The sequence below is a fragment of the Lathyrus oleraceus genome, chromosome 4, assembly GCF_024323335.1.
Source record: "Lathyrus oleraceus cultivar Zhongwan6 chromosome 4, CAAS_Psat_ZW6_1.0, whole genome shotgun sequence".
Taxonomy (NCBI): domain Eukaryota; kingdom Viridiplantae; phylum Streptophyta; class Magnoliopsida; order Fabales; family Fabaceae; genus Lathyrus; species Lathyrus oleraceus.
The window spans coordinates 466535808-466548156 of record NC_066582.1 but is presented as its reverse complement, the minus strand read 5'-3'; the positions used below and the strand labels follow the sequence as shown (position 1 = coordinate 466548156).

Below are 12349 nucleotides of genomic sequence, written 5' to 3'. Positions count from 1 at the left end.
TATGGCTTGATTTGTCACACCTTGCTCGATAGAAACCCAAATTCATTGTGGAAAGATGTCTGGCTATCATATGATGCCTCACCCATTATCCACATGCCTACGTGGTTGGTATTTCACCTGATTCAAACATTACCTAACCCATTGACTTGGGTCTCTTGGTATCTGCAAATGCATAGGTCTATATGTCTTGATTCATTTCATTCAGGTGGTACAAATGGTCAAGGTTGACTAATTCATTTACGTATTGGTTCCATTGATTCATGCATTATGGCTTAAACATTAGTCTTTGTTTCATGTGAATCATGCCTTTTTGCATTACATATGAAAACCCTAATTCGGGCCTCACAGTTAACTTTTTGGTCGACCGTTGACTTTTTGGTCAACTAGTTGACCAAAGCAAACCATCCATTTTATAGGCCCATTTGATTTTGATCATTCATATTTAGTTCAAGTTATACCTTGAAATTTGTTAACCATTGATCTTTCCATTTAATTTGTGCATCCAAATTCAATCAACTTTCAAATTTAATTTAACCATTCAAGATGAATATCTAAGATTCCAAATAAAACCTTTATTGATGTTTAAGACCATTTCTAATCATTTTCCATAACAATCTTCAAATCATTTTCAATTAACAATTTTCAAGCATTCATTCAAATTATACACAATTTTCAAACATTCAATAACTTTCCAATCAATGTATATTCCATTCATATTTTTACATTCAATCTCATTCAATCACAACAAATCCATATTTTATAATTTAAACAATTATAAAACCATATCTTTTCATTCAAAATCTTTCCATTTCAAAATTTCATCAAACTTTCAAATCCAATTTTTGTTATTACAAACCTTCATTTTATTACAATATTTAACCAATCCATTTTCATATTTCTATTTCATTTATAAAGTTCTATGCAAATCCCATTCACAATTTCAATTACAATTCAACATTTTACATTCAATATTTCTATAAAATATATCTTGTGAAAAACTTACACATCAATTCAAGTTACAAATTAAAACTCCTAACATTTTCAATGTCTAAATCCTAAATCCTAAATTCTCACAATCACTTCAATTGTTCTTCAAAGTTCTTAAGCTAGTCAAGAAAAACTTGTCCATTCATCCACCAAGGCCGCACCAAGAAATCTTAACCCGCATAAACCAAAAAACCAAATTTGAATTACCAATGCAAAACTAATAACTCCTTTTTCATGTTAGTTCCTCAGGGTGTTCAACTTGTCCATTCATCCATCAGTATGCTCCATATCCCCAGTTTTCTTCTCATCCAGTCATTTCTCAGGAAGCTTCTCAGGGTGTTCAACTTCCCAATCATCAAGTTAATCCTCATACTGCTAACCAGATTGCTAATCAGATTGCTTTTGGTTCAGATCAGAATAGACGAGCAAACTATTAATTACTATATGAGATGATCAAAGCTAATGAAGGCTTATCTTCTTATGATATGGATGCTAAGGACTTGTGTCTAGTTCCTAATGTGGTGCTTCCTCCTAAGTTCAAAGCACCAGACCTACCAAAATACAAGGGTTTACGCTGTCCAAGAAGTCATGTCATCATGTATTGTAGAAAGATGGCATCATACATTAATAATGATGAGATCCTTATCCATTGCTTCCAAGATAGTTTATTTGGGGAATCCTTGGACCAGTACATGAGCTTAGAACGCAGTAAAATCCGATCTTGGAAGGACTTGTTTGAAGCCTTTCTCAAGCAATACAAATATAACCTGGACATGGCTCCCACCAGGTTGCAACTGCAAAATCAGGCTCTCAAGAGTATTGAGACATTCAAAGAATACGCTCAAAGATGGCGTGAGATGGCTTCTAGAGTTAGACATGCACTGACAGATGTTGAATTAGTTGATATCTTCAAGAGCACACTCCAACGTTTGTACTATGAGAAGATGGTTGGTAGCTTGTCGTCTAACTTTGCTGACATAGTAACCATTGGAGAACGCATTGAGAATGGGCTGAAAACAGGAAAGATTGCCAGTGCTTATAACCAGACAGTGGTCAAGAAATCTCAAGGCTTTGCTAAGAAGAAAGAGCCTGAGGCAAGTGCTGTGATGGCAAATGTCAACCCTCGGGTTCAAGCACCTATGGCTTCTATGCCATACTACCCTTATCCATACATTTCTGCTTCCCAATATTAGCAACTTGCGTACCCACCGCAGTATCAACAGCCTCCATAGGCTCCAGTTTCACAGAATCAGAAACCTCCGCAAGACAACCAAAACCAGAGTCAAGGTCAAGGAAGACGTTATGATAAGAAACGTCCTCAGCATGACCAGATCCCTATACCGTATACTCAGTTGCTACTGTATCTTGTTCAGCAAGGGGCAATTGTTCCAAAAGAAATACCACCGGCTATTTATCCCTATGGCCCGAAGTATAATCCTAACGCTTCTTGTGCATTTCGCGTCGGTTATATAGGGCACTCAACCGAAGATTGTGGGTTGTTCAAGACCAGAGTACAAGAGTTGATTGATCAGAATGTCTTGTCTTTCTCTGATGCAGGGCCCAATGTCATAACCAATCCGTTTCCAGATCACTGTGGATAAATAGTGAATGCAATTAGTGGTGAAAATTGCTCATATTCAGTTACTTCTTTAGAGGAGTATCAAGGCTAGTAATATCATATTGATTCAATCATGTCTCATTTGTAATCTTTTCTTGTTTAATATTTGTTATTCATTTGTTAAACTTGTATGGTTTTCAGATGATAATAATAATGAAATAAACGTACATGTTAAGTCCATTCGTGTTCACTCATATTTCATTTCATCAGTATCAAACTATTACTCAGCAAAATCAAAAGAGAATGATGCAAATAAAATACGCAAGATCGTTTCCTGTATGCTTTTGAACAAAACCGTGCTGATGATGTAAGGCATTACTCAAATCCCTAAACACCGGAGATATAAGGAAGTTAATCCATAGTCAACCCTTTGGACCTTGAAGTAGGAGTTTCTTTCTTTATACATAAAACCCTCATGTTTAACCAGGGGCAGGGTAGCCTTCAGTTAGTTTGACCTTGCGTTCAAAACTTAGAAGGAGAATATCTAGTCAAGTGATCAATCATATCATATCCCTCTCAAGAGGATGAATTCACAAATTCAGAATGGTTATCCCTTACCAGCAAAAGGAGCACGATGGTCATAAACCTTACAACAAATCCAAATCAAGAAAACAAAGTGTCACATGATTTGCTCTAAAAAAAACAATGAATGAGAAATAAAAAAAATCAAAAGCAAAAGAAAAGCCCGCTAAGTCAAAAGCTTGAAAACAAGACTGACTTGGACAAAAGTTAGGCCATCCCGGCGGGCTGCAGATCCAAAGGATCAGCCCATGAAAAAATAAGGGAAATCAAAAGATGAAAAATAAGAGAATTAATATCAAAATCCTAAGCAAGAGCAAATTCATGTGACTGCAAACAAAAGCAGAATGAGAGTGACTATCACTCCAAACTCTTATGGGTTCCATAACCATCATTGTTGATATTCAAAATCCTTTTCTGAAAGATGAACGCTTGTTTTAAGCTAACTGAACGTAGGACTAGAGAACATCACAAGGATGGGTGGGCTTGAATAGGTCTTGAGCCTTATATCCTTTTTTTCTAAAACCGTGAACCAGGCCACATTACAACCCTTAAAAGACCTAATTGAAGCAGGAATTATTTTGGAAGCATACTATGGTAAGATCACATTAAGCTGACTCCTAAAGATCTGCTTGTCATTTGTATTGGTACTGATATGGAATTCTAATAAGTGATTCATTCACTATATGTCATAATCTTAGTGAACACAATTGAGTTTCAAAACTTGCATGAGCATGACATTACAATTATCATTTTTAAAATGAGCATTTTTACTTGCGGATAGAAATTTGATATAAAGAAGGATTATATAATGGGAAGATTGAACAATTTCCTGATATCCCATAGCTCAGATTTCTTTAAAGGTTAGTCAGTCTAGGGAAACCACGTCGAGATTCTACAAATCTCTCAGAATCAGCCAGACAGGGGCAAGTTACTTTAAGGCTCATATTGGGGCAGACCGCCACAATAGCACGAGAAGTCAATCACTCCAAGATGGTTAAATCAAGAGGATACAATTTCAATACGTTAGGGAAAGATAGTTTGAAATCTTCAGATGATGAGTTTACTCCATAACTTGTGACTGGGGCCGTTGGTGCAAATATTCATTATATTGGGGCAGAGGCAGGCTAGGCAAGTACAAACTCTCTCAATATTTCATACATAATCCAGAGGTATGACAACAATTGTTTAGCTTGAAGTACGTGTCAGAGAATCACGCCTACGTGACCATTATCCTAGCACAAAGTTCCCACCTCCCTCTATATGAGCATTTGGCTTAACCATTGCATGAATCGTCATCATATATTAATCACGTCGCTTTACTCATGCATATCATTCATCTAACATAGCATGAAGTCGTGTGTGCAAATCAGAGGAATCAAAGTCTAGTATTTTATTGGCATCTTCAAATCCCAAACTTGCCTGATACCTTTTAAAACCAGCTAGTTTGACACTTCTTTTAAAACCCAACTTGCTTGGCATCTTTTAAAGCCCAACTTGCTTGGTATCATTTTCCAACCTTTAGGGTTGATGATCTTATGTTTCCAACCCTTAGGGTTCATGAATCATCTTTTTCCAACCTTCGTGGTTGTTGAATCTTTTTTCGACCTTTAGGGTTGATGATCCTTTTCTTCCAACCTTCATGGTTGATGAGTCTTTTTTCAACCTGTAGGGTTGATGAACCTCTTTCCAACCTTCGTGGTTGTTGAATCTTTTTCCAACCTTTAGGGTTGATGATATTTGTTTCCAACCTTCGTGGTTGTTGAATCTTTTTCTGACCGTCGTAATTAATGAACCTATTTCAATCTACATGATTGATAGACTTTTTCCCAACCTTCAGGGTTTATAACATTTCTTCTTTTCCAAACCTCCGCGGTTGACTTTGTTTCCAGTTCTTTGAACTGATGATTCATTTTTGAAACCCACTGTCTCCAAGGGTATTCCAGAACTTTCACATTTAAGCTTATGGGCTTCCTGTTCTTATATCAGAGGTTATCATACATGGCCTAGTGTTTCATAAAATAATACCATACAACATGCATATCATGACCCTCATTTTCCAGTAATATCCTTACAATACATAATAATTCCCAACAGAAGAAAAGTCAAGCAACCCTATATCTCATACAACCGTTCTCAACGGGATTTTTTTTGGATACTTTGGTATTTAATCCACTCATACTCCGAATATCCAAAAAACTCTCGCAATTCGACAATCCAGGTCTAAGTAGATTAAATAAGGGCAACTGTCTTACCCCAAAATATGTTCTCCCCTTTCCATTTTTCATCTGACCCATGACTTAAGATTCATCTGCATTCATACGCATCATGCATTCATGTTAATACAATCTCATAGATTCAAAACTTGTGGTTAATTAAAACTAGGATTTTGCCTGAGTATTGGAGTCTTACTCATAATATGGATTTTAAACCTAATCTCATGCATTCATGGGCCTTGGTTCAAAAAGTTCATAATCATGACACTCAAGCCCTAATTCCTGACTTAACCACCCATTGACCTCATGAACTTTTATCTATGCATCTGAAACCTTAATTGATCTTAACGTGCTTTATGGCTTGATTTTTCACACCTTGCTCGATAGAAACCCTAATTCATTATGGAAAGATGTCTGACTATCATATCATGCCTCACCCATTATCCACATGCCTACGTGGTTGGTATTTCACCTGATTCACACATTGCCTAGCCCATTGACTTAGGTGTCTTGGTATCTGCAAATGCAGAGGTCCATATGTCTTGATTCATTTCATTCAGGTGGTACAAATAATCAAGGGTGATTAATCTATTTAGGTATTGATTCCATTGATTCATGCATTGTGGCTTAAACATTAGTCTTTGTTTCATGTGAATCATGTCTTTTTGCATTACATGTGAAAACCTTAATTCGGGCCTCACAGTTGACTTTTTGGTCAACTAGTTGACCAAAGCCAACCATCCATTTTATAGGCCCATTTGATTTCGATCATTCATATTTAGTTCAAGTTATACCTTCAAGTTTGTTAACCATTGATCTTTCCATTTGATTTGTGCATCCAAATTCAATCAACTTTCAAATTTAATTTAATCATTCAAGATGAACATTTAAGATTCCAAATCAAACCTTTATTAATGTTTAAGACCATTTCTAATCATTTTCCAAAACAATCTTCAAATCATTTTCAATTAACAATTTTCAAGCATTCATTCAAATTATACACAATGTTCAAACATTCAATAACTTTCCAATCAATGTATATTCCATTCATATTCAATCTCATTCAATCACAACAAAACCATATTTTACAATTTAAGCAATTATAAAACCATATCTTTTCATTCAAAATCTTTCCATTTCAAAATTTCATCAAACTTTCAAATCCAATTTTTGTTATTACAAACCTTCATTTTATTACAATATTTAACCAATCCATTTTCATATTCCTATTTCATTTATAAAGTTCTATGCAAATCTCATTCACAATTTCAATTACAACCCAATATTTTACATTCAATATTTCTACAATATATAACTCGTGCAAAACTTACACATCAATTCAAGTTACAAATTAAAACTCCTAACATTTTCAATGTCTAAATCCTAAATCCTATTTTTTCACAATCACTTCAATTGTTCTTCAAAGTTCTTAAGCTAGTCAAGAATAACTTGTCCATTCATCCACCAAGGCCGCACCAAGAAATCTTAACTCGCATAAACCAAAAAACCAAATTCGAATTACTAATTCAAAATCAATAACTCATTTTTCATGTTAATTCCTATCATTTTCTAACAATCTAACATCACTTAAACACTCCACAATTTGACTTCAATTCAACCATTAACTATCGAAAAATCCAATTCACTAACATTAGCCTAAAGTGATTTGCATAACTAATAGAATATGTAGCACAAATGCAAAGGATTAGCAATCCTTCGGTCCATACACAGTCCAGGTTTTCAACATCATGATCATCATTTTTCCAAATATCTCAAATTAAAAAGGCATAGCAGGAAATAAGAGCCATTCAATAGGCATAATGTTTCAACAACACAACCCATAGCATATGCCCAATAGAAGTTTAAAACAATTTGAACCTGCAGTTTTTTCAATAATAAAACCAAAACCGAACTCCTCATAATTAATAGAAGTTGGACCCTGCAACATCCATCTAACAGATCACCAAAAGAGTCCACTGCACATAATGTGAACTGGCATCAAAACTTTCAAACCAACAGAAACCATTCCAAACGCAAGCACATAAATTTCACAAGCCTTTCCATTAATCCCTGTAAAATCCATAAGCCAATTAACACACTGTAAAAAGAAAATTAACAAAACAAAATGATTTCAGCTAAACTCAACAGAACTTTAATTTGAAGCTCCACATTAAGCTATAAGAAGTGTGATGCAGAAGATAGAATTCATTCACCAAAATTGATTTGTTCATTAACTAACATGCTAACCATTTTTCTAATTTGCAACTAACTCTGAATTTCGTTTGAATTTGATTATAATTTCGATGTAATTTTGTAACTAATTCGAATCATGTATAAACGTAATTCCCTGGAAGTTCGGGAGGAGATTTCATTTTTTCGTTTTTTTTTTCAGTTCATTCTCCAAATCATCGAGTTCACAGAATTTCTCACTCTCAATTCTTCTCCACTCTCGATTGCCATCATCTCACAGATCCTTGAGCTCTCTCCCTCACCTCAATCCTCTTGGTTCTCACGTGATTCACAACGCAGCAACAAAAACACAACGGTGAAGAAGAAGAAGAAAAAATAGAGAAGCGATTCGAAATGAGTGAAGATAATTGTACCTGTTTGCAATTGAAGTTCCAATTCGGTGCGTTTTCTTGTTTCGAGTTTGATTCTGTATTTTCCATTTACGTGCGCGCATAAGTAATTTCAATGGAGTAGGATGATGACACTTCGCGCTTCACTTCGTTTCACCTCGAACTTGTTCTTGATGCGACTTGGATGTATCAATAATAATAATAATTAAAATTTAATTTTCTTTAATTATTATGATATTTAAATTTGATATTGACTCATTATTCACTCACCTAATTAGTGGAGAGTTTGTAGGAAAGTTGTTAGCCTGACTCACTCCATTTAGGTTTACTTAGGTTGTATATATACATACAATAACTAATGAGTAAAGAATGAATTCTTTACACAATCTTTTTCTTTCAGTTTCTTATATGGTATCAGAGCTGAAACGGTCCAGCCTCCTCCCCCTCTAAATCAGGATGTCGTTCCTAATCCCAACTGCCACCCTCGCCGCCATGGCCAACGACAATTATACCTCAATCACCAACCCTCTATGAACCATCCAAACCACTCGTCTGCATCACCCTTGGCAGTGTAACCAAACTTCTTCCCACCAATTACCTTAATTGGCAACTCCAAGTTGAAGCTTTCTTTGATGACTATGATCTCCTCCAATACCCAGATGGATCGTTACCGGCGCTGCCCAAAACGACCACCACCACTGTCACAACTCCAGTGACAACAATCAATCCCACCTATCAAACATGGCGGCGACAGGATCGCCTCATCTATGGTGCCCTCCTCACCACCCTCTCAAATGAGGTCGCCTCCTTGCTGTCCCAGACAAAAACCTCGCACGATCTTTGGACCCTCCTAAAAAACACATATGCCAAGGCTTCTCGTAGCCATCTCAAGCAACTAAAGGAGCGTCTCCGGACAACATCCAAAAGTACTCAATCCATCACCACCTATATGCACTCCCTGAAGCAAACATGCGATCTCCTTGCCTCGCTTGGATCACCTGTCTCCATTGAAGACATGACTGATTATATCCTGCGCGGCCTCGACGACGGCTATCGCGTTGTCATTAACAGAGTGAATGCAAGGGATAACCAATTACCTTTGATGACCTTCTTGAGAAGCTTCTCATCCAGGAACTCTCAATCGTTGTTGTTCAGCAACAGACCCCTGCCCCACTCACCGCCTTGAATGCTCAGGCGAGACCCAATTAGAACAACATCAAATTGTGCCTTATCCCAGTGTCGTACCTTCAGACAACAACATCCTAGTATCCCGCCACCTCCTCGGGACTCGCCCCAAGTCAACATTGCAACTGCTGCTCTCCCACAAACTGATTATTTGGTTGATAGTGGAGCAACACATCACATAACAAATGACCTTGCAAATATGACAATTCATCATCCCTACACGGGTCCTGACTCACTGCTTATGGGCAACGGTTCAGGTTTAAACATCTCTCACTCTGGAACACTTTTAATTAATGATTTATCCTTGTTTAATGTTCTGTGTGTTTCCTCCATGAAACAACAAATCATTTCTGTCTCCCAACTTACCAAACAAACTAACTCAACTGTTCTCTTTTTGCCACATTCTTTTTATGTGAAGGACTTAAAGACCGGTCAAACAACCCATAAAGGCTCATGTGTCGATGGACTCTATTGCTGGCCCGCCCCCACACCCTCTGTTCACAACGTCCACAAGGACTCACCCACATCATGGCACCATAGGCTTGGACACCCCTCATCCTCTATTTTCAAATTTATTTCCCGGCAGTTTTTAGGCACACATAAATTCCAGCAATCTGATTGTAATTCATGCCAAATTAGTAAAAGTCACAAGCTTCCTTTCCATGAATCCACTCTTATATCGTCTTGTTCATTAGAAATAATTTTTTCAGATGTATGGACTTCACCCTTTTTATCTATTGATGGTCTCCACTACTATTGCATGTTTATTGATCACTTCACTCGTTATATTTGGCTCTATCCAATGAAACGCAAATCTGATGTACAAGTCATATTTCCCAAATTTAAATCACTTGTTGAAAATTTCCATAAACAACAAATACAAATCCTATACACAGATAACGGTGGTGAATACATTGGCCTTCAACCTTTTCTAAGCAATCATGGTATAACTCATCACACCACTCCATCCCACGCACCTGAACATAATGGAATTTCAGAATGCCGGAATCACCACATTGCCGAGACTGGTCTCGCCCTTCTCCATCACTCAGGCCTACCCCTCACCTATTGGCCTCACGCCATGACTATTGCATCCTACCTCATAAATCGCCTTCCCCTCCCATTCTTGGGTACCACTCACCCTACTTCAAATTCCACAACATTAGCCCGGACTATCATAAATTAAAATGTTTTGGATGTTTGTGTTTTCCCTGGATTAAACCATATGCTAACCATAAACTTGCACCAAAGTCTACTATGTGTGTTTTTGTAGGTTACTCGGCTGATCAACATGCATACCTATGTCTCGATCCCATAATGGGAAAATTTTACACATATCGCCATGTAAAGTTTGTCGAATTGGAATATCCATTTAGCTCCCTTGCCACTCAAAAACAGGCCCTCGCTCCAGACTCGACGCTCGCTTCATCAAACCAAAACAAGCTCACTCAAATCATTCAAAAGCCTGCAACTCCAATCACAAATGAACTCACCCATATCACTCACTCGTCTGCGCCCTCATCACCAATCCCTAATGACCTCGCCGACACCACTCAATAGCAGTTGCCCTTCTCACAAACTTCCAGTGAGCTCTCCGAACCCATTCAAACGTCTTCGCCCTCTTCACCAAACTCCAATGAGCTTTCTCAAAGCATTCAAATGTCCTTGCCCCCGTCCCCAATATCCAATGAGCTGGCCCACATCACTACATCGCCAACGCCCCCACCCACTACTCGCCCACACAAAAATCAGTCGACCAACGACGGTGGGATCATCACCCGTTCTCAAAACAACATCATTAAGCCCATAAAAAAGCTTAACCTTCATGTTCGGCCCTTATGTCCCATCGAACCCAGCAATATCACTCAAGCCCTTCGTGACCCTGATTGGCGCTCAGCTATGCAAGCTGAATTTGATGCCTTACACAACAATAACACCTGGGATCTTGTTAGTCGGTCCTCTGCTTAGAATTTGGTTGGGTGTAAATGGGTTTTTCGAATCAAACGGAATCCGGATGGTTCCATTGATCATTACAAGGCATGGCTAGTCGCCGAAGGGTTTCATCAACGCCCTGGTTGTGACTACACATAAACATTCAGTCCAGTTGTTAAACCGATGACTATTCGAATTATCCTCACACTTTCAGTTCGTCAGCTTGACGTCAACAATGCGTTCCTCCAAGGGAAGCTCAAGGAGGAAGTATTCATGCTACAACCACCTGGATTTATCAACAAAAACTTCCCTGATCATATTTGTCGCCTCAAAAAGGCACTCTATGGGCTAAAGCAAGCACCCCGTGCCTGGTATACGGAGCTCAGAGTATTCCTATTATCCATTGGCTTCATCAACTCCACTGCTGATGCCTCTTTATTCATCCACCATAAACCAGGAGTTACATTATACTTATTAGTATATGTTGATGATATCATTATCACTGGGATTTTTCCTGTAGAGGTCTCTACACTGATCGGCACCCTTGTCGCTCGCTTTTCTTTGAAAGATCTTGGATGTCTTAACTATTTCTTAGGGGTCAAAGTGATTCCCTCTAGTACAGGTATATTCCTTTCACAAAGGAAATATATCACTGATCTACTACATAAATCAGGCATGATAGATACGAAACCAGCATCCACTCCAATGTCTGCCACATATAAGTTACTCAAGGATTCAGGCAATCTCATACCCTCCCCAACCGAGTATCGAGCGCTCGTTGGCAGCCTCCAATACTTGAGCCTTACGCGCCCAAACATTTCCTTCACCACCAATAAACTAGCCCAATTCATGCAGAACCCCAGAATGACGCATTGGACTTCACTCAAAAGAGTGCTCAGATACTTGACGGGTTCATGTGACAAAGGTGTCTTCATCTCGACGACCGCCCCACTAAATTTCCACGCGTACTCGGATGCGGACTGGGCAGGCGACAAGGATGATTATATTTCTACCACTGGCTACCTATTATATCTTGGCAGCACACCCATCTCTTGGAGCTCTCGAAAACAATGTTTTGTTGCTCGATCGTCCACAGAAGCAGAATATAAAGCCTTGGCTGTCACGGCAAGTGAGTTGCTATGGGTCCTTTCCCTACTCACCGAACTTGGCCATACTCCAACAGCCAATCCAGTCATGTATTTTGACAATATCGGTGCTACCCATCTTAGTGCCAATCGTGTATTTCAGTCTCGGGTGAAACATATAGCCTTAGCATACCACTTTGTCCGAGAAAATGTTCAACATGGCAAGTT

General features: G+C 38.2%; 1 long non-coding RNA gene across 3 annotated transcripts; it reads right to left on the bottom strand.

The window, feature by feature from the left end:
* Positions 1 to 1122: 1122 nt before the first annotated feature.
* Positions 1123 to 8210, bottom strand: LOC127076142 (uncharacterized). 3 transcript variants are annotated; one of them, XR_007786768.1, is made up of 3 exons: positions 7944 to 8118; positions 7219 to 7410; positions 1123 to 1156 (listed from the first exon to the last, which is right to left on the bottom strand). It is a non-coding gene; the product is annotated as an uncharacterized LOC127076142 (long non-coding RNA). The 3 variants fall into 3 exon arrangements; XR_007786767.1 differs by lacking the exon at positions 1123 to 1156 and adding an exon at positions 6638 to 6824; XR_007786766.1 differs by lacking the exon at positions 1123 to 1156 and having other exon boundaries at positions 6943 to 7410; positions 7944 to 8210.
* Between the last annotated feature and the right edge of the window lie 4139 nt (positions 8211 to 12349).